This window comes from Vipera ursinii (assembly GCF_947247035.1).
Source record: "Vipera ursinii genome assembly, chromosome: 1".
NCBI classification, from domain to species: Eukaryota; Metazoa; Chordata; class Lepidosauria; order Squamata; family Viperidae; genus Vipera; species Vipera ursinii.
In genome coordinates this window covers 124369693-124390785 of record NC_139512.1, presented here as the reverse complement: position 1 = coordinate 124390785, position 21093 = coordinate 124369693, and positions in this window count along the sequence as shown.

Genomic DNA, 21093 nt, shown 5'->3' with positions numbered 1-21093 from the left:
TTCAAATGCATTGAATATAACATTGTCATTTATTTTATTTATTTTATTTTATTGCATTTATATACCGCCCTTTCCCTGAGGACTCAGGGCGGTTTACAGGGAGTTAAAAATCAACCATACAAAAGTTAAAAAACCAATTTAAAAAAGATTAAACCAACCCTGTACAATTAAAAACCCCAATTAAAATAAATTTCTCCTCAGCCTGGGCCCGAGAGCTCAAAGAGCCAGGTCTTCAGGCCCCGGCGGAATGATCGGAGGTCTGGGGCAGTCCTCAGCTCTACTGGCAGCTGGTTCCAGAGGGCAGGCGCCCCCACTGAGAAGGCCCTATCCCTGGGTGTCACCCGCCGGCAATCTCTTACCGGCGGGACCCTGAGCAGACCCTCCCTGTGGGAGCGCACTGGGTGAAAGGCACTTGATGCCGGCAGCAGGTGTTCCCGCAAATACCCCGGACCCAGGCCATGTAGGGCTTTATAGGTGATAACCAGCACCTTGAATTTCACCCGGAGGGCAACCGGAAGCCAATGCAGCTCGCGGAGTAGAGGTGTTACATGGGAGTATCGGGAGACCCCCATTACAACTCGCATGGCCGCATTCATGAAAAGTCATGAAAAAGTTGCAAGAACATACTCATTATTGTATCTCCTAGGAAAATACATTGATATTCCAAAAACAAACACTAACATTATAGTCACAGCAAAATAATTTTTCAGTAACAATTTTGAAGAGAGAAAACAAATTAACTCTCTAATAAGATGTCTAATGGAACATATGGATGGGTTGTTTGTGTATTATATCAAAATGCTCCTTCTGTTGGTAATTCATGAACCAAATCATAAAAAGTAGATGGAGTGTTCAGGCAAAATTGCCCAACATAGGCTAAACCCTTGATGGCTAAACTCTTAGATTTCTGTGGCTTTCTGTGCTGAGTAATAACGGTTTTATTGCCTTTGAAGTTTGAAAGGAACTTCAGTGGAAACTTGAAAAAAGTCCTTGGCAATAATAGCACATAAGCACTAAAAAAAGAAATGAAACATGCATTGTCTCCAGTTCACGTTCTTGCTTATGTTCTCTGTATTAGTTCTTAGGTCTGTCCTTAACTACTGAAGAAGATGAGTTGGCACAAGTACCCAGAAATCATCCATCACCCACAAACTATTATAAATTTTGGAGCAAAGGATGACTCCATGAAGAAATATATGTTTCCTGCTACTATTTCAAAGAAAGTCATATCAGCAAGCTAATGTACTTCACTTACCCATCTGGCTTTAGAGATAACTGAAACAGTAATTTAATACCAATAGCTATGTCTACGGGCATATTTTCCCCTTTTGTGAAAAAATTCATTCAAAATTAGAAACAATTTCGGAAATGAAAAAGCTGGAAAGCTTAGCCACCAAATCATAAATAATGAGAAAGACACAGATAAAGACTGAATTTATGACCTAGCTATTATTTTAGGTTTATGTGCTTGACTTGCTTGAAGTTACCCATTTCTATTTAATAAAAACAATGTCTTTAAATGTGTCTTTTAATTTGTAAAATACTTTTATTTTCTTTATTGTAACAATAATATATTTTTATTATTTACTGAACTAATCTAATTAGAATAAGCAAACTATGGGTGCAACTTAAAATCTAGCAGTCCCCCACAGCATCCACTGCACTTCATTGATCTAGAGTAGGTACAGCTCTTAATGACTTTGCTAGTATGTACCTGCTTGATTCGTAATCTGATCATCGTTCCATTTTTAATTAAAATTTAGGGGAAAGTCTGATTAAACAATTATTTTACCTTTTAGGCACCTACTTAAAAATGGTCTATCTTTCTCTCTCATTCTGTCTGCCTGCCTGCTTTTATTTTATTTTACCAGATCATAATACACAAGAACAGATCATATTCTTTTACATCTCTATCAAAGGAAATGTGAGGTTAACTCTTTCAAATACATTGTTTGGGGACTCCAATAAACTCATTTTTTTATGAATCAGCTTTAATTGAGTCATAATATATTTCTTGATAATTCAATTTTAATTGCAAATCTGTTGTTATCAATAATTTGCATTATGAAATGCAAATTCATTTTGGCATCATTGAGGTTAGGACCAGATGTCTATTGAACAGGTTAATTGTGTACCGTTAAGAGACACTATTTTTTTTTTTACTGTTCTGAATTATCTTCCATCTCGCTTTTTGGGATGTTCTCTTATCCTCTGATTTTGACAGAAAGTGTATTTATGTTATAATTTGAATATATATTCAGGTTGAAGTAAGCTAAATGTATTTTTACTAGAAATTATGATTACAGAATCTTCCTGGCTAGTGAATAAATCAAATATTTAAAGGATTAAACTGAGATTTCATAGATAATGATTTAAATTATGACTTAAATCGGTTCTGGTATTCAGCCTTTGGCTAATTTTATAAGAAAATGTAATTTCTTTGTATGTGAGAAGAACTTGACTCATAAACAAAACAAAATAATATCTCCAATTTTATCCAGCTATAGAACTGAATTGTTAATTATGATCCATCTATCTTAGCTATCTTCTGTTATCTGCCTGCTTCCATTCTAAAGCTCAGAAACAACAGTCTAGTGATTAACTTGGGCATAAAATCATTATTTGCTTCCCCAAATCCCAATTTTGTTTACTGACATAACAGCTTGCTAAAACCTCTCTAAACATAAAAAATAAGTTCCCAGTTCCTGCTAGATGACAGTATTTAATCAATGGGGCTCAAGTATATTTGCTCTGCCTGATCTTACCAGATAAGCAGAAACCACTGGAGATAGGCAGTGCCTCAATAACCAGGCCCTATGCCATGAAGAGCTTTATAAGTGATAACCAGCACTTTGAAGCATACTCTGCACCCAGTCAGTATAGCTTGCAGAACAGCGGGGGTCACATGAGACAACCACTACTGCCCATGCCACTGCATTTGGGCCAGCTGAGACTTTTAAGTGGTCTTCAAGAGTAGCCCCATATAGAGCATGTTACAGTAATTCATTCGTGAGGTGATTGAGATAAGTGACTGCCTTCAGTAAAAGGTACAACTGATATTCTAGATGTACCTGTGGGAAAGCCTTCTTTTTAAGCATTAAATGGGAAATGCAGCTCCATTCAAGATGGAAGATTCCAAGATACTGGGGCTCAAAATATCTGCAGCCACCCAGTCTTGTCAGGATTGTGCCTGAGTCTGCTCTTTTGTTTCCAGACTCCAGTACTTCCAGAAAGGGCCTTGATGGCAGCACTGAGTTGACCAAGAACTGAGATGTATAATTAGGTATCATTTGTATACGGATGGTACCAGAACCTAAACCAATATACAACTTTATCCAGCCAATTATATTATGGTTGCATTCACAGCAACCCTATATTTTAGGTTATTTATTTTTATTACAAATGGAAATAGCCCCCTCCCGCCAAAATACAGCCATTTGCTCTGAGCTCCTAATGAATCATCAAAAAAGGTGTTTTTCCTGTGTCCCAATCCAGCAGTGTAATCACTAGGCAGCCCAATATTTCCTGAGCTTTGCTATCACTTTTATATTCTACACTAGCTATCATTAATCTAATCAAGAATTTAAGTGGACATTATCAGATATTCAGAACAGCCCCAACCTCTCTCTTTTCCTTATTTTTCAGGCACTATATTTATGAATTAAATTGATTATTGATTTATGATGTGTCATCAAGTCTTTGTTGACTTAGTGACCACATAATTTTCTCTGTCTCTAACTTGGTCCTTCAGCTCTTTCAATAGTACATTCTTCACTACTGTAACTTAGTCCATCTACTGTTTCTTGCTGCTGGTCATTCTCTTCTTCTCTTTCCTCTTTCTTGCTTTTACAAGGATAAGTGCAAATGTTTGCATTGCCATCACCCTGAACATTTCATAGGCAAAAATGATTTGAAAATGAAACACTTGTGTAAATAATATTGGTGTGATATGATTGTTTCTGATGGTTGGCCATAGCTATTTCTTATTTTTAAAAACTATTTTTCAACTTTGAATGTCAGAAAAGTCTATTGGCCTGTAAAGGTGAGTTCCTGGCTCACAATATATTTCATAGGCAACTGGATTAACTTGCAGGGAATAGAGGAAGGAAAATGGCTTCTCATTTTAAATGTCTGCTTGGTGGCATAGCTTCCTCCTTAAGGTTCACAAGACCCTGACTGGGTTGCCAATTTTAAAAGGCCTTATAAGCCTAGCTCGTCTAACTAAGCTTTATGGCCAGGATCCAAGTGGAACCTGAGTTATAGTTTTTGTTGTGTTGGTGAAAGACTTGATCCTTTTTTCCTGGCATCTTTTTACCTTTTGAAAAGATTTTATAGGTACATTTTTATTTTTATCCCTACTGGATGCTCAGAGCCATTTTATTAAGGTAAGGTCAATGACTATTTAATTTGCAAAACAAATAAATGTGTATGTCCTTTGAGGAGTGGCAAATATCTGTAACAACTGATTATGGGACAGGAAAAAGTGGCAGTGCTGGAGTTTAGGTAGCAAAGGAAATTGCCTCAAGAATGGTGCAGTGCCTCCAGTTCCATAAATTGGACTCCCTATCTGCAGCTCTTTAATGTAGACACATCTTTTGCAGGGCATATGAACCTGGGAAAAAATTTGTTCTGTTAAAGAGCAGCAGACAGGGTTGTGTGTTTATCCCCAATGTGCTTTGCAGTTCCTGTTGTGAATTATTTCCAAAACACAACACAGCCTTACTGACTACATTTCTTCTATTTTTCATTGATTTTAATTTTATCCTTCCTTCCAGGAGTTCAGAACTATATACCTAGTAAAACAGTGCTTCAGGTAGCTTTATGGAGTCCTTCGCAGGTAGCATTTGAAATGTTCCCAAATGACCATTTCTCAGTAGGATTTTAATGGCCTGCAATGCTGAGGTGCTGAAACAGAACTGGAGCCACTGAGCGAATGCTAGAGCTTTGGTTAGAAGGCTCCCAATGTCTCACCTTCACCCATTCCAGTGGTGGGATTCAGCCGGTTTGCACCACTTCAGCAGAACCAGTAGTTAATTTTTTGTTGCCCAGGCCCAGAATAGACTTCCGGAAGTGGCATCCACACAGAGAATCGGTTGTTCACATATTTCAATCCCACCACTGACCCATTCTTCTTGGTCCTTCTGGTTATCAGAAGCCACCTGTGTATATTCCTGGAATCTAACCTGAGCAAGGAGTAGGGCAGATGCTCTTTACAGATTTAACAGAGAGAATTATTAGAAATGTATGTGTGCATGCCTATATTTGTAAAACTTTTTTATTCAGCCAAGTGTCAGAAAGAGTGCTTGCAAAGACAAAGGCAGGAAGGGAATACCCTGAAATTTACAACCTCCCACACACAGAGAACAGAAAAGGCAATAATAATTTCAATGTACATTCCAGTGTGTATGTGGTCAAAGCTTTGTGAGTTTCTGAAGAGCCTCTGCAGCTGAAGTCTGATGTTCAACTGATCGTCTTCTATTGGCCATTTGCCAAAATGCCCCGATGCCTTCTTGGTTTTCTTTTAAGTTGAGAGAGAAAATTGTTCTATTTATAAAGAGAAAAAACCTGAACTAATAGGCATAATATGAAGTAGCATCATGGACTAGGGGAGTCATGGTATTGGTCATGTGCCAATTTGGGTGTTCTCTCATTAATCATCTGTCGATTCCTGTGGTGGTCTGCTTCTGTTGAGCAGCAAGGTGATAAATCTTGAACTGGTTTAAAACAAGTGCATTCCATTCGGGGACCGAAAACAGTAGTGGCATGAGACAGAGCTGTGTGGAATGATAGAAATTTGGTTTGGAGACATTCAGTAAATGTTGTGATTTTTTTGTGGAAGCTTTAATTCTAGCTTCCTCAAATTATAGCACTCAAAAAGGGATGGGCAATGCGCAGAGGGATGATGAGTTTGTATGAGGAAACAGCTCAGTCTGGATGCTCAGATTTGGAAAAAAAAGTGTTTGAAAGAAACTGTGCCTTAGTTCACTCACAATAATGCCTGTTGAGAAGTTATCACACTTTTCAAGATTGCTGTCAAGTCCCATGTAGCCAGCAAGCTAACAAAGAATCACATGGATTTTGTGAAGATAACTTTAATACTAGTCTGAGTGAAAACCAGAACCTTGGAAACCATAAGGGGAAATTCCCAGCTATCCTTTTCATGGGTTAATTAAGGCACAGTCTTTTTGCAACATTTTTGTTCCCAATTCTCTCTGCACCTAGACTTTCCTTTTCTCATAAAAACCAAATTCCTCACCTTTTCTCATAAAAACCAAATTCCTCATCTCTCATCTCTCTTTCTTTCCACAGTCTTTCACAAGACCTGAAGATGCTGAACTCAAAATCCCATTAGCCCTAGGCCAGGGGTAGGCAACCTTGGCTTTTTTATAACTCGTGGACTTCAACTCCCAGAATTCCTGAGCCAGCATGACTGGCTCAGGAATTCTGGGAATTAAAGTCCACGAGCCATAAGAGAACCAAGGTTGCCTACCCCTGCCCTAGGCGGCAGAATCGGTAGTGGTGTTTTACAGGTTGTCCTCAACTTACAATCACAATTGAGCCCAAAATTTCTATTGCTAAGCAAGTCATCTGTTAAGTGAGTTTTGCCCCATTTTACAATCTTTCTTGCCACTGTGGTTAAATGAGCCACTGCACTTATTAAGTTAATAAAGTGATTGTTAAGTGAATTTGGTTTCCCCTTTGATTTTGCTTGTCAGAAAGTCACAAAAGGTGATCATGTGACCCTAGGATATTGCAGTTGTCAAATATATGGGTCAAACGTGCCAAGCGTCTGAATTTTGATCACGTGACCATGGGGATGCTGCAATGGTAGCAAGTGTGAAAAATGGTTATAAGTCACTTTTTTTCAGTCCCATTATAATTTTAAATGCTCACCTTGTAAGTCAAGGACTACCTTTGCTGTAGAACAACAGCAATAGCTTCACATTGCTTTACAGCCCTCTCTAAGCAGTTTACACAGTCAGCATATAGCCTCCAACAAACTCGGTCTTCATTTTACCAACCTTGGAAGGATGGAAGGAATATGATTTAACCTTGAGCCAGTGAGACTCGAACTGCCGAACTGCAGGCAGCCGGCAGTCAGCAGAAGTACCCAGCAGTATTGCATTCTAACCACTGTGCCACCATGACTCAGTGGCCATGGTCACCAATAAAGGCAGCTGTTAGCCTTCTCTTATCTGTCCATCCCAAGCTACCTCCATTTGGTTTCAGCAAATAGAACTACCCCAGTGAGGCTCTTAGCATTATTTCAAGACACTTTCAACAGACCACTTCCAGTTGTGACAGGCATCAATCCATCTGCCTCTCATTCATTATTAATGATGCCATGGCATTAGCTAATGTGTTTCTGATTACAGATTTATTTAGGAAAATGATCTAATGAAAAGTTTTTAAATGCAATGCAAACAACCAATTAAGCGCTATTTTTATGCTCTTCTTGGAAAAGAATGGGGGAGATAATGGGGTTATCTCGGTCTGCAGTGGTGTTTGCTGATTTTTCATTAATTATTTGCCATTTAATATGGGAGATTCGATATCTCAATAAAAAGCTAATGGGAAACAGATAAACTCCAGTGGCCACCACTGTTTTTAGATGAATTTAGATTGGTTGTGTAGCAGAGAAATCAAGAGTCAGATCAACAATGCAATTCTGTAATACCTTCTAATACCTGGGGGGTTTTTTAGAAGTGAATTATAATTAAAAAATAACTTCAGTTTGCACAATGTAGCCTCCTCCGTATACTTTTTGTTAAGACACTTCAGAATATAGAAAACCACTGATTAAAACCCAAATAATTCCAACATTCCACTGAGGGAATAGGAGAGTGTTTCAGCTATTTACAACAAATAGAAACAATTTTAGTAACTTATTACTTTTTCTTAAAATACCACAAACAATTTCTTCTTCCCATATACCATCTCTTATCTTTCCATATACCATCTCTCTTACCTAAAAAACAAATCCTTAAAGCCTCATGATTTCAGTCGTGGTCAACAAAAGCACATAAAGGGTTACCAGAGCTAACAGCACATCTATTTTAATCAATTAAATAAACTTTATATTCTTCGATTTCTTTACTTTTGACAATCTTAATGTTCAGTCTCTTCAAATAATATCCTACAACTTGATTTCTTTTTATTTTTCTTTGTCCCATCTCATAATTTTTTTCAAATTTTTACAAGCCTCCTTTATAAATACAATAAATTATGCAGGTAACTTTCTTGATTTCTTACTTGTTTATCTCTTTTAATTATTAACACATCAGCTGATTTCTTTTGTATATTCTGGGTAGCATCTTTTTTGCATATCAGTCTTGTATCATTTTTAAACCCACTTTCAGTTCATTCTCAATCTTGACAGGTAAAGCTTGTTCCTTAAAACACAGTCTACCTATACAGGCTTTTAAACTTAGCTTCTGCATTCATTGTTCAAAAATATTGTTTAAAACATCCAGTGTCAAAATATTTTGTTTCATTCTGTATATGTGAGTCAACTTTAAGTGTTCTTCTCCTTTAACTGTAATCTTTAGTTCTTTCTAACTCCCTCTAGTATTCAACCTTCAAAGTCCCTTCTTATCATGTTTTTATATATAAAAAAAATCAAAAGAAAAGCATTTTCCCATGGGAAGGATTCTTATAATTAATTCCAAAATCTATTTCAAATTTATTTGGAAATTCCCAGGGACTTCTGAAGAACAAATAAATGTTCAAGTTCTTCCAATGCTTCGTCACAAAAACAAAAAAGAGCTCATTGAATGCTAAGGTTAACAATCCTAAGATTAACATTTCTTTTGATGACTTATATTGAAATATACGTCTACTAATTTTAACAGCCTTACTGCCAAGTAAGTGGTTCTAAAGGGAAAAAAAAATGCAACTTTGTATACTCAAAGCATCCTTCATTTTGTAACTTTTAGGAAATAGTTAGAGCTGTTTACAATTTGTTAAGGAAAAAGATTTATATTCCTATAGAACAATTGAATATTGAAGTTATTAATATATCATTATATAATATAATATTAACATTATATACAATATTACTATAATGTTATATACTATAATATTAATTTACATTACTGGGAAATATATTGCATGCGTATTTGCTATGATTTAAAATTGAAGCAATGAATCAAATATGTTGCTAGATTAATCCTACTCAGACTTCATGTGAGTTCTAGAATGATGTCCGCTCTGGGTTGCCTTCAGTTAGCCTGTCCTGATTTAGACAGAGCTTGTTTATTTTCCAATTTTCATGGGAACTCTTTTCCTTATCCGCCCATCCACTCCTCCTCCCCAAAAACAACTTTGTAAATACTGAATTTTAAAGAACAGGTTTTATATCATTTCCTCCCTTGAACTATGAAAACCATTTCATCAATTAGAATTCATCTTAATCCTCTTAAGGCATTCAAAAGGAATATGTGGAAAGGACATTAATCCTGTGCCAACATGGAGAGTTTGCAAAAGATTTTTAATTCAGCAATATATTGTGAAAAATTCCTGAACCTTCCTCAGACCTTTACCCTCTAGATTCATGGCAGATGGATGTGCAAAATTAGTTTCAAATTCTTCCAATTCTTTGCAGTTTCCAAGATCTCTGCTGAATGGTATGAATACATTAACTCCAATATATCATTCTCCCATTTCACATTTTTCTTACAATATCTTATATGCAGAGCTGCATTGCAGCTCAATTGCTGTTTTGTGCTACAATATAATACCTGACCTTCAGCACATTTCTTTCACAAATCTTATAGTTGCCCTTGTGGAACCTAAGCATTTACCATACTGTAGAGTTTAAGATCATGACACTTGGTGTCACTTTAGAAACAAAGAAATGAGTGACTTTAGGAATAAATGTTTGCTTGATCAAGTCTCCTGAAATATTTTGGTACTTCAATCACATCTTTCCCAAGGTTAAATTCCTGTGGTGCTGTCTTTGAAACTCAACAGGGTCCTTTAATATTAATAGGACACTACATATTACTTGGGGTATATGGGACTGGGTTTAACAATAAAAGAAGAAAAAGTTGTATAATTTGAGAAAATTGCCTTCAGGAATTGTCCTGATCCAAACAACACAACCTTTCATATAATGTTTAATCAATCATCTTCAGCAGAATCATCTTCACTCAATTTCTATTCTCTTTCCATTTAGCAATTCAACTATGATAACCTTGCAGCAGACAATTACTATTGCACAAGGCTAGAAACCAGGAGACTGTAAGTTCTAGACCCACCTTAGGCATGAATGACCTTGGGCCACTGTCTCACACTGTTTTGCCATTGGAAGAAGGCAACAGCAAACCACTTCTGACAATCTTGCCAAGAAGACTGCAAGGTCTCATCCAGGCAATCACTATGGGTCAAGACTGACTGGAAGGCATAAAAGCAAACATGCAAATATCATACAACAGCCATATGTACACAAATGTACTTGGATTCTCCTGGATGCTTGTATTTTATGTGTTCTTTGTCTAGCTTCTTTTCAACAACTATAGAAGACATTAAATTACTTGTGCAATCTTCTTAACATAAGTTCTGCCTGCAAACATAGCCCTCATCCTGAATGCCTCTTAGAAACATACCATGTAGGGTATGTTATTGTTTAGCAACAGAAATTCTGTACACCAACTTTGCTTCCTTCCATGTTGTTGGAGCTGATTCATTGATTTATCCTTCAGCAGAACTCCAGGCTCTTAACCAATACATAATATGCCAATAGAATGCAATGGAATTAATCAACTATAACAAATGTCACAATAAAACCCATAGTCAAATGTGAAATACCCCCAAAGAAATGTTTGAAAAGAACCTTCGTGTTGTTATATATTTCCCAAACCTTTTCTATGAACTGGGAGGCTTACTTTTGGTAATTCTTTTTATAAGTCACAAGGACCCAAATCCTTGCTTTATAAAAAAAAAATACATTTCAAGCTGTACACCTTATTCCAACAGATCATTGTGCAGTTTCCCCATACAGCATCACTTCTTTCCCCAAACTATTTATTCAGCAGTGTTCATGAAAATGGCATCTGGGGGTGAATGCTTGCTTGCTTGCTTGCTTGCTTTGAGAATGTAAAGGAATGTTGCCTGCCTCTCTAATATAGCTATAGAAACTCCCCAAATGCTCAGAGATAATCACAAAAGCTACATGATGTTGGCACTTCTTGTGGCCTCTTTTCAGGCTCTAACACATCCTATCAACAGAGAATAACAATCCGGTTCACTCAAGCAATTGTTTGCAAGGGCTTTTCACTGCCTATGGTTCAGGGAAAAAGGAAACATTTTCAGTTTATCATCCAGCTGAATAAACAAAACAAAACAAAAAAAGCAAAGTTGTCAATTATAAATACAAAGCCCGTGGGCCAAGGGAGGACAAAAGGCTGAGAATGCATTCAAAACTCTCATTTAAGGAAGCTGCTTCATTTCTGCTCCTCTTACTACCTAGGCTTGGAAAATATATTTCTGACAACAACAACAAAAGGTCCCTGTTTTCAGCAGCACTATAAGCTATCTGCTTTTTCTTGCCGACTTGTAATGTGAGTTGACCTTGTCCCCACTTGAACTTAGTCAGGGCAGAATTAACCTCTGACAGTATCAGTCTTGCCTTCATCTCATTCCCAGGTCATGAATGAGATTACCATGAAAATACGGCTTTTGTAGTAAGCTAGATAAAGATGATTTCAGAGTGCTTCCCCATTGGCAAGTGGGAAAATGACTTTCTCAACTGTAAAATTACTGTCTGAACCCATGTCTTTGTCTACATGCCCCTTGCAAATGTAGATACCAACCAAGATGCAAGGTGTACATTTTTAGTAGTGATGGCTAAGAATTTTAATTCCCACCACAACCAATAAGCTCATTAAAGGGCCAGACTGATAAGAATGTAATACAAAGGCCAATAGCTGCAATCGTGACTCATCACCATAAAAACTCCATGGAAACTGGAGGTAGATGTTATGCAACAGCATAAAATCAAATTTATCTGCACTTCAGGAAAGATCTGAGCACATTGCCCGCATCCTTTTATTTTACTTTAGCCTTGGGGCTTTTCTATTGATGAGGCTAGGGGGAGTAATCACCTTTCCTGGTGTTTTTATTTCCCCCTGTCAAGATAGTTTTTCTGTTTAGCACTATTCCTTTTGTATCTTTCCTGGGCTAAATAATTGACCTGCCATCCCATTCAAGGTCCTAATGCCTTTTATATTCATTCGGTATGTTAGGATTTTACAGGAACCTCCCTATTTTCTCCCAGTAATTACAAACAGTCAGCACTATATAAATTAGGTTTCTTCAAATAGACTTTGGGACAACTCTGAAGATTTTAATCTCCCATTTTGGATCTCCATAAATTTGAAAGATTCATGGAATTGGCTTTATACCATGGCTGTATTTTAAAGGTGGGGAGTTCCTAAAAAAAAGTTGGAAAGAGAGTTGAAAAATTCTCAAATTTTCCAATCTCAATCCCTAACTATGGTTATCATGTGAATAGTATGTTGCATGACCTCATGTTATATTCATACTTTTTCTAATGCATCTAAGTCTGTAAGCTGACTTCCTTTTAAATCCAGGAAAAAAACCTCTAATAAATAGGTACAAGTGTCAACAGAATAACTTGCAGAGATGGGCGGGAAAGAAAGAAAGAAAGAAAGAAAGAAAGAAAGAAAGAAAGAAAGAAAGAAAGAAAGAAAGAAAGAAAGAAAGAAAGAAAGAAAGAAAGAAAAAAAGAAAAAAAGAAAGAAAGAAAGAAAGAAAGAAAGAAAGAAAGAAAGAAAGAAAGAAAGAAAGAAAGAAAGAAAGAAAGAAAGAAAGAAAGAACCTGGACAGACCTGTGCATGTAATCTTCACATTTTGACTACATCAGCATGAGGATAACCCACTTAGAGTTTTGGGAGAGACAGGGGTAAATGATTTTATTTCCAACTCAGAAGACGAGGTTGTAGTTACGGGGAAAACTAGGAAGCAGAAATATTCAATGACCAAAATATAAAGGTAGGATAAAAATGTGATAACAATAATAATAACCCACATCTGGTTGTGGCTACCCATTGTGTTTTATTCCCTTTGTTAGCATCAGCTTATTTGCTTGCTGTGATTCATTCCATCTTGCACAATTGTCTCCCTTCCTATTGGGTAGGGTCTGCTCTGGCAGGCTTATCCTCCCCACTTCCTGTTCCCATGACCTTTGACAGTCATTTCTTAAATGGCTGCTCAGTTGGCTTTCCTGAAAGTCTGCATCTTTGGAGGGGGGGCATGTTTTTCAGATACCATGTTAATGCTGGTCCTTTCTTTCTTTTACAGCACTGTTTCCCAACCTTAGGAACTTTAAGATATTTGGACTTCAACTCCCATAATTGACTGGTTGGGGAATTCTGGGAGCTGAAGTCCACATATCTTAAAGTTCCCAAGATTGCAAAACACTGCTTTACAAGTTCAGCAGGGAATGTCTGCTCCCTCCCTTCTCCCTTCCCCTTTTAACTGAGCAAATGACAAAAACTTTGCTAGGTTTTGCCTTCTAGCCTAAGAGATTGGATGAACTATCAAATGTTGCCCTTTATCTTCCACCCACTTCAACCAGACACACTCACAAAGGGGAAAGGCCAATGGTGTTGGCTTCCCTGGCTTAGGTGGAAGGGAAACAGAAACAGGGAAATCTATTAATCAAGGGCCTCTCTGTGCAGAACATCTGGCTATGATTGTGGCCAAAGGGCACAAAATAATTGGAATCTGGGAAAGGATTTCCCAGAGCTTCATTTCCAACTGATGATGTACAGGAGAAAAGCAGTTGTACAAAAGATCTTAGTCTTTGCTAATCATAGCTATAAGATACCAGGCAGAGACAAGTCATACCAACCTATTTGCATAAACTGTCCATGCCTTGGAATTTAAGTACCCAAGTAGAGTTTCCATAAAGTAATGATGATTAATAAAGACAGCAATGTTTAAAACTAGTACTGAGGAAAGAAAGAATCATAATGGCTTTTGTTATATATAGTACTGAGTGTGAACTCCATAATAAGTAAAAACTGGCTTGTAAAAGCATGCCATCATTCCTTGCTATTGCAGTATTGTCTGGGATTTTTTTCAACATTACTAGAATACCTAATAAGAGAAAAAGAAATAGGAGCAAGTCTAACATTTGGACCACACAAAAAAAATCTAATCAGTCTAATTAGCAAATAATTAGAGTCAAACAGCTTGTCTTCACTGCCATCCAAGGGTTTTCAAATTTTGCAGCCCAAATATGATAGCTCTCAGACATATTTGAAAGGAGAAATGTGAGAAAATGAGTTACAAGCTTTGTGGTTGCTTCAAAGAAGAGGGAGTCAAGATATTCTCCAAAGCACCTGAAGGCAGAACAAGAAGCAATGGATGGAAACTCATCAAGGAGAGAAACAACCTAGAAATAAGGAGAAATTTCCTGACAATTAGAACAATTAATCAGTGGAACAACCTGACTCCAGAAATTATGAATGCTCCAACACTGGAAGGTTTTAAGAAGAGACTGGACAACCATTTGTCTGAAATTGTGTAGGGTTTCCTGCCTGAGCAGGGGGTTGGACTAGAAGACCTCCAAGGTCCCTTCCAACTCTTCTAGTAGAAGTAGTAGTAGTAGTAGTAGTAGTAGTAGTAGTAGTAGGAGGAGGAGGAGGAGGAGGAGGAGGAGGAGGCAAAAGAGACACTGGTGCAAGGACATCTCTCCAGCCTCAAGGGGCTGTAGAATTGCAGACATGCCTCGATATTTTAATGAACAGTGTCATAATTCACTAGTCTACACCTGACCCAGGAACTACAATCAAGGGCATATCTTAAGCATCAAAATAACCTGCAAATATAATACAGCTTGTCAGTAAACATATCTGATTATGAATTGCATAGGGAACCTGACGGGAACTTGATGGGAAAGTGTTTAGAAAAACAAGCTTGTTTGCTTCAAGTTTAGCAGATATGCACATCTGTAATTGGCAGGGTTGCTGCCTGAATAAACATAACCTCCAGTATTGCTGTCTTCACACAGATTAGTTACAAGTCCTCTCTTTTTGGAACAAGTTCTTGTCCTACTCTGTAAGCTTACTGCAGTTGAAGCAAGGAACATGGCTAACAAACCTATTCAGGTTGGGAAATAGATGAAGCCAAGACAACACTTTGTTCACCATCTTCAGTACAAGGTTCTTATTCTTTTAAACAGGCAAGGCTGATGTATTGTACTCAGGTGTTCAGCTTGAAGAGATTTCAAAGCACTTATTCACAATCTGCTGAAAGAATGGCTAGCAGCCATTGTTCAAAGGCAACGTTGTTCAAAAATTAGATAGACACAAACACAGATTAAATCTCAGACTAATTTTGAAACACCACCGAATAGAGAACCAGATTCAGCTATTTTAATGTCAAGAGTATTAGCAATAAAAATAGCCAAAGTACTAAGAGCCATGATGGATTGGATTGGAAATCCCTCTCAGTCCCAAGAAAACCAAAGAAGGTGAGAACACAGTTATGTCCTCTTTATGTTGGCCAGCATACTGCCTTGTTTCCAGACAATAATTTCTGATGCACAGATGACAAAAGCTATATTCCCACTGTCTAATTCTTTAAAGACATCTAAGTTAATGGTTACATCCTGTACTTTGAATTCTACAGGTCTAGCAAGGCAGTGCATGAGGAAGCATTGACTTTTGTCTGCCCTGAAGTGTCTACCATTAACATTTACTGAATGATCCTTATTCTAGTATTTTCTCCATACCCCGCATACCTTTGCACAACTTTATCTGCACACATGCATTTAATTGTTTTCTATAATTAAAAACAAAATGAAACAAAGCCAGGGGTTCTAACGTTCTCCAAGATGGTTGCTCCAACTACAGTATTTTATCATTTCGGAAATCCTTTTTTTCATGTTCCCTACTCTGCAAAGCAAATGAAATGACCAAATCTGTAGAACTATGTAGTATTCTAACAATGGCCACAACATAATTTTGCATAAAAGTACTATGGTTGCAATAGGGAATGCTGATTCCTTTCTTATTGATCCTCAGCCTGGGATTTGCTTCTTTCAGAGTAGCAACATATAGAGATTATATTCAGACTCTACCAATATGCAGTTTTTTTATGGTAGTTGTTTGAATGAGTATCTGTTTCCATATATGTACACTCAGGGATTTTTTTTTTTGGTCATAGAATGCCCAGAACGGAGTTCCAGCACCTTTTTTGGATGGAACCTTGTAGGGTAGACAAGGCAGGTTGTATGACATGTGTGAGTTCCGGCACCTTTTTTTTGTTTTTTTTACAAAAAAAACAACACTGTGTACACTGAACTGCACATGCTACTCCTCTCATTTTGAGAGACATTTTTTTAAAATTCTTTGCAGTCTCAAATGTTCTTAGCAAACTTGACACCTGACTGTGCACCCTTAATTCCAAATAATTTGTGAACAAGTTTAAAAGTGCCTACCCTTCACAAATCATTGAGAATCCTAAAGTTTCTATTCCTTCTGTGTTGACAATGTGATCCTTCTGTGTTTTCTGTTCTTCAATCAGGCTGCTAATACATAAGAGGACCTCTCTTTTTAGCCCATATATGAAAGCTACTATATATGGCTGCCAGACAACTATGAGACATCAGTAGAAAAGAATTACCTTTGCTTCCTCTTTTTGAAAGAAAAATCTTCATCAGGGTCCAGTCCAAGCCAGGAATAAACAAAATGGAGAGCGCTTTAGAAAGAAGGTTCTTGTTTATTGAGTTGCTAGAAACTTCAATGACAGCAGCATGTTTCTGGGATGGCTGACCAAATGGTACTGGGAGTGGTGGTTTTTTATACCTTCTTGGGCTTTTGTGTTTGGAGTTGTTCCTGTGGCATGAACTTTGACCTGAGGTTCAGTGTGCCCTTTTAGTATTCTGATGGTGGTGGGGTTAATCCTAAAGGTCATCTCCTGCTTCCCTGTGGCTGTGGCTGATGGCTATGACCTATGTTGGATGTGTGAGGGGTTGCTGGTTCTAGGGATCTTTATCTTTTTAATCCCATCAGCTCCAAACTTCATGGCTCCAGTCTTTCTGAAAGAATTATCAAAACTGAATTTCTACAGACCTGGTCTGCTGAGTTTCTGGCTGGGGCAGAGATATTTTTTTTTGGGGGGGGGGTTGGTTTCTTCCTAAGATTTTCTATTATTCCTTTGGGAAATATATTCTGCTTTTTTAATATTCCCCAAAATATTTCTTTCTCTGAGGGGGGTGCTGTCTTCCTACACTATGAAACAATGTGTCTCAACTTCGGCAACTTTAAGATATATAGACTTCAACTATCACAATTCCCCATCTAGGATCTTATAGTCACTGTTCCAGATTTTTCTTCCTGTCTGAATTTTTGCAACCCAGAATGGCAGTTCTATATAAATGCTAAGGTTGATCTAAGTTTGGTGAGAGGCAATGTCAAAAATCTGCCACAAATCTAAATGAATAATGTCTCCTACACTACTTTAATTCATATTGTTGTTGACATGTTCAAAGAACCTTAAAAACATTGGCATAAATTCAACTGATTCTTCTGTAGCAAGACCTGTGTTCTGATAATTTTATTTTTAATAATGCTTTCTACAACTTACTCAGAACAGACATTAAGCATACTAAGTCACATTTTCTTCAGCTTCTTTTCTTTAAAATATTGGTGGAAAATTGGGTAAAATTAATGGAAAGATCTAGAAAGCAAACAGAAGTTTTGTGAGCCAGTTACATCAATTGGGGAAGCTATTTCTGGGCCTATAAGTCAATTTCCTCCCCTGCCAGACTAATACTTATCCACTATTAGGAGGGCCAGTTTGGTCTAATGGTTAAGTCACCAGTCTAGAAACCAGAAGACTATGAGTTCTAGTCCCACCTTAGGCATGAAAACCAGCTGAATGACTTTGAGCCAATCACTCTCTTTCAGTCAACTCACCTCACAGGGTTGTTGCTGTGGAGAAAATAAGATCAGAAAACAATATTAGGTATGTTTGCTATCTAGAGTTATTAATAAAAATAATAAAGGTGGAATATAAATGAAATATTATGGAAACAAATGGATATCGGGGTGGGGGGAAAAACGGTATTATTAGAATGTGATTGTAAGTGTGCTCCCACATTTTTTATATACTTTTTCATGTAAGTACTGCATAAGAAGCATTATATTATTTTAAATAGCTGTTCATATTCAGGAGTTGAGAAATCCTATTTCAGAATGCCATACATGTGTAGAAGGAGAATGAAAGTTATTGTGAAATAGTCAATATCTCCCATGGCAGAATTTGGGGGCACACAAGGCATCTTCATATCTGAAGAGTAAGAAAGATACCCTCGATGGGGATGGGTCTGATTTGATGCCAAACAATGAAGGGAAAAACAAAATAACAGAATAACTGGAGGTCTTCTAGTCCAAACCCCTGCTCAGGCAGGAAACCCTACCATTAAAAATTATGTTTGTATATAGCCCTGTAGCCCTACAGATGAAATAAAGTGTACAGTCAAGTGTTTTAACTATCACAGGAAACTCTCCTCAGAACAAAAAGATCATAGAATGTATATCACAGATTATACCTAGCAAACCTACGAACACTGCCCTTACTGGTGAATACTTCTGTAGTTGTTGCAACACAAAATACATTCCAACATATATTCCAACACCTACCATCTCAGACAAATGGTTGTCCAGCATCTTTTTAAAAACTTCCAGTGTTGGAGCATCCACAACTCCAAAAAACATATTTTAAGTCTAAAAGAAGCAGAAAGTAGTGATTCAGACACCTCCCTAATTCACACGGGCATAAGAAAGCACAGCACATTCAGACTTGTAAGACTTTGTTGTTATGACTGTTCTCAATAAAATTAGTCTTAGACTTCCTGTGGATTTTATTCCTCATCTGATCTACATGGTGGGGCAACATAGCAATAGGAATCTCCCCAGGAAGGGATTAGCAAGAAGACTGACTTAGCTGGACCAAGGGATTCAGAATATGGTATAAAAACTGAGGTACCAAGTGAAATAAATTGTGTATTCTAACACAGTGGATCCTAGTCAGAAATTTCCAATGTATCTAACTATTTGGAAATTCAAAATGGACCTGACAAATTTTCCGTGAGTGGAAGAAAATCATTTAAAAATAATGTCAGGGAGGGCATTTCTGATTAATCTCTCACAAGTGGATTTGGATTATACTGCCCTTGCACAGTGGGAACAGTCTTAAACCCACAGCATGCCTGCACATATTTGACAAGTTATTATGCAAACAGCTATAAGAGGCAGCAGGTGTCCAGTAACAGTTAATTTAAGCAATGTTAGTTTCAAGAGATTGTGTATTTTGCACATAACTGTTTGTCACCCAACTCCGTTATTCAAGAATAAATAAACAGACACTAAATAAGAGGCATTAGCATGACTTTATTTTCCATTTGCTGAGACAATGGAGTGCAGCTGATTCTTATCTAATCAGAGATTTCAGGAATGCTCTATTGGAGAAAGCAGATGCAGCCTGCACAGTTTCTTCTGTATGCAATAATGATGCACTTCAGCACACAATGGAAAATTATTTACTTACATTGAGATGCGTGTCCATGTGCGTGTATGTGATTGTTTCCTCCAAAATAACAATTTGTGGGAAAGCAAGGACTGAAAAATTCAAGGAAAGACTTATTTGCATGGAGATAAAGTATGTTAAGACAATGTTCATTTTATTTTTTTACAGATTAAACAGGTGGCTATATGAAGCTTTCTGATGCTCTTTAAGAGGAAGGTGGGATGAGGCAGCCTCCAAAAGAGGCTAACAAAATTTTGCATCCATAAATCTAACCTTTAAAATTCAAACTTTAAGGACCTCAGTGTGGAAAAAGTAATTTAAAGGGCTGGGCTTAGGTCTGAAGGAATCCAGGTTTAAATTTACTTTCATTTATGGAAATTCAGAAGGTGACTTAGTACAATCTAATACACAGGGTTATTATTGTGTGAAAAAATGAAGAAGGAAAGACTAGATATACTGTCTAGTTCAGTGTGTCTCAACCTTGGCCATTTTAAGATGTACAGACTTCAACTCCCTGAATTCCCCAGCCAAGTTGACTGGATAAGGAATTCTGGGAATTGAAATCCATACATCTTCAAATTGCCAAGGCTAAGAAACACTGATTGGTTCAAAATTGGGAAAGGAGTCCGGCAAGGCTGTATACTGTCGCCTTGCCTATTTAACTTATATGCAGAGCACATCATGAGAAAGGCAGGGCTAGATGAATCAAAAGTTGGAATTAAGATTGCCGGAAGAAACATCAACAACCTAAGATATGCAGATGATACCACTCTAATGGCAGAAAGTGAAGAGGAACTAAAGAGCCTCTTGTTGCGAGTGAAGAAGGAGAGTGCAAAAGTTGGGTTGAAACTAAACATTAAGAAAACCAAGATCATGGCATCTCGCCTTCTCAATTCCTGGCAAATAGATGGGGAAGAAATGGAGGTAGTGACAGATTTTATTTTCCTGGGCTCCAAGATCACTGCAGATGGGGATTGTAGCCAAGAAATTAAAAGACGCTTGCTCCTCGGGAGGAAAGCAATGGCAAATCTAGACAGCACACTAAAAAGCAGAGACATCACCCTGTCAACAAAAGTGGGTATAGTCAAGGCTATGGTATTCCCAGTTGCAATGTATGGCAGTGAAAGTTGGACCATAAGAAAGGCTGAGTGCCAAAGAATTGAAGCCTTTGAACTATGGTGCTGGAGAAGACTCCTGCGAGTCCCTTGGACTGCAATGCGATCAAACTGGTCAGTCCTAGAGGAGATCAACCCTGACTGCTCTTTAGAAGGCCAGATCCTGAAGCTAAAACTTAAATACTTTGGCCACCTAATGAGAAGGAAGGACTCACTGGAGAAGAGCCTAATGCTGGGAAAGATTGAGGGCAATAGAAGAAGGGGACGACAGAGAATGAGGTGGCTGGATGGAGTCACTGAAGCAGTAGGCGTGAACCTAAATGGACTCCAGAAGATGGTAGAGGACAGGAAGGCCTGGAGGAGCATTGTCCATAGGGTTGCGATGGGTCGGACATGACTTCGCAACTAACAACAA